This window comes from Alligator sinensis, unplaced genomic scaffold (assembly GCF_000455745.1).
Source record: "Alligator sinensis unplaced genomic scaffold, ASM45574v1 scaffold141_1, whole genome shotgun sequence".
Lineage (NCBI taxonomy): Eukaryota > Metazoa > Chordata > Crocodylia > Alligatoridae > Alligator > Alligator sinensis.
In genome coordinates, this window is record NW_005842221.1 from 777,094 (window position 1) to 779,379 (window position 2,286).

General features: G+C 45.8%; 1 long non-coding RNA gene across 1 annotated transcript in view; it reads right to left on the bottom strand.

Moving 5' to 3' along the window:
- Positions 1-412: 412 nt before the first annotated feature.
- LOC102388862 overlaps positions 413-2,286 on the bottom strand; it is a 7,044-nt gene continuing 5,170 nt past the window's right edge. The window contains exon 3 of the long non-coding RNA XR_003094876.1: positions 413-993. This is a non-coding gene — a long non-coding RNA (uncharacterized LOC102388862). The remainder of the gene's footprint in view (positions 994-2,286) is intronic.

Below are 2,286 nucleotides of genomic sequence, written 5' to 3' on the forward strand. Positions count from 1 at the left end.
GATCCAAGGCATCAAGTTTGTGAATCTCAAACAGGCACAGGCAGGAGATAAGTGCTGAGATGGCAGCAGTTCTGGTGTGGCTAGGAGCAGCACTTTGTGCTTAGGCAACTTATTTTACTGGTGTAAACTTAAATGGATTTTGTGGGGTGGGTTTTGTGGACTGGTCTCTTGGACTTTGGCACCTAAATTCCACCAGAGTCCCATTATTGGTGCACACTTTTTTAGATTTGAATCTTAGAGCATGCATGTGTATATATCTGCATGTACTTCTCTATGCTTCTGCTGGCCCTTTTATTAAATGTTTTAATTTTTGTTTAAACGTTACCTGGAAGTTAAACAAAGTTTTGAAATGTTTTATGGTAAAATAAAGTATCCAGTTTTCAAAATAGAATTTTAATTGCAATAACATTTTTAATAAGAATGGAAAGGATATGATAATGCACTAAGACCAACCAATAGAGACCTGCTTAATTGTGGTTTCACAGATTTTGTGGAAACTGTAAAAGCCAGGATTGTCCACAAAATCTGTGAAATCAACCAAAAAAAACCCTTAAAAATAAAATGCTGGCTTCTCAGTGGGAACCAGTGGTCCTCACTATTGGGAGGGGAAGGTGCTGGCTGGTGGGGCAGCATGAAAGGCAGCAGACAAGATGGAAGCTGCCCCTTTGTTCCTGTAAGCAACAGAGGATTATTGGAGCAAATCGCTTACTTACCTAGTTCCACCAGAAGAGTGCTAGCCCTTAGCTCTCCAGACATCTTTGGGGTCCTCAAGGCCCTTTCCCCTGAGCCTAGACCATCCTTAGACCTGGCAGCATGATCTTCGCTGCCACATATCCCTCCCATTTAAATCACCTTGGGGCATAATCTTTTTCCCTGCCACTGGTGTTGCTCATGTCCTCATTTCTCTGGTGTAGTCCCTCTAGCCTCCCAGCCATCGTCATTGTAGCGTTGCATCTTGACAGGAAATCCACAGCTTAATTATCCATACCCGGCCTGTATATAATAAGAGAACATAAATGTCTGTAGTGCCAGGGTCCATCAAGTAATGCGAGCATTATCAGTTTGGGTTTTACATAACTATTGTTTGATAACTGACCATGCACCCCTACAAAACTACCAACCCATTAAGTAGTATCTACAATATTCTACTGCCCACTTTATCACCAGGCACTCCCACTTAATGGTAGCATACCTTCTCTCTGCGGGATTTAATTTTCTACTAGTGTAAGTGGTAGGACATTCCACTCCTTCCTGTTTTTGAGTGAACACCACTCTCAAGGCTGAGTTGGATGTGTCTGTCTGTAGAGTAAAAGGCGTGAAGAAGTAAAGGGGCAACCTGAGCCGGCAAGGGAAGGACAGGTCAGGGAAAAGTATTGAAGCAGCCTCACTGCTGCAGACAAATGCTATGTGAAAAAGACCCTCTTTTCTAGCCAATGCTTCCTCAGGATAAGAGAAAGAAGAATGCGAGGAAAGAGAGGGAAAGGGGCCAGGAGGCTTCCTTGGCTGACCAGATAAATCCAGGGCAGCCTGCAGACTAAAAAGGGAGCATATAAAAAGTGGAAATGGGGAGAGATTACCAAAGAGGAGTATACCTCCTCTGCTCGCACTTGTAGGGAGGCAGTTAGACGGACCAAAGCTACCATGGAGCTGAGGATGGCATCCCAAGTAAAGGATAACAAAAAATTGTTTTTTAGATATATAGGGAGTAAAAGGAAGGCCCAGGGTGGAATAGGACCCCTACTAAATGGGCAGAAGCAATTGGTGACGAACAGGGGGGACAAGGCTGAACTCCTCAACGAGTTCTTTGCCTCAGTGTTCCTAAGACAGGGGCACGACAAGTCTCTCACTGGGGTTGTAGAGAGGCAGCGGCAAAGCACCAGACTGCCATGCGTAGACCCTGAGATGGTGCAGAGTCACTTGGAGGAACTGGATACCTTTAAGTCGGCAGGCCCGGATGAGCTCCATCCGAGGGTACTGAAGGCATTGGCTGATGTCATTGCACAGCCACTGGTGGTAATATTTGAACACTCATGGCGCACGGGCCAGGTCCCGGAGGACTGGAAAAGGGCCAATGTGGTCCCCATTTTCAAGAAGGGGAGGAAGGAGGACCCGGGCAACTATAGGCCAGTCAGTCTCACCTCCATCCTAGGCAAAGGGAAACCAGCACGGGTTCGTAGCAGGTATGCCTGACTAATCTAGTTTCTTTTTATGACCAGGTTACAAAACGCCTGGACGCAGGAGTAGGGGTGGATGTTGTATACTTAGACTTCAGGAAGGCCTTCGATA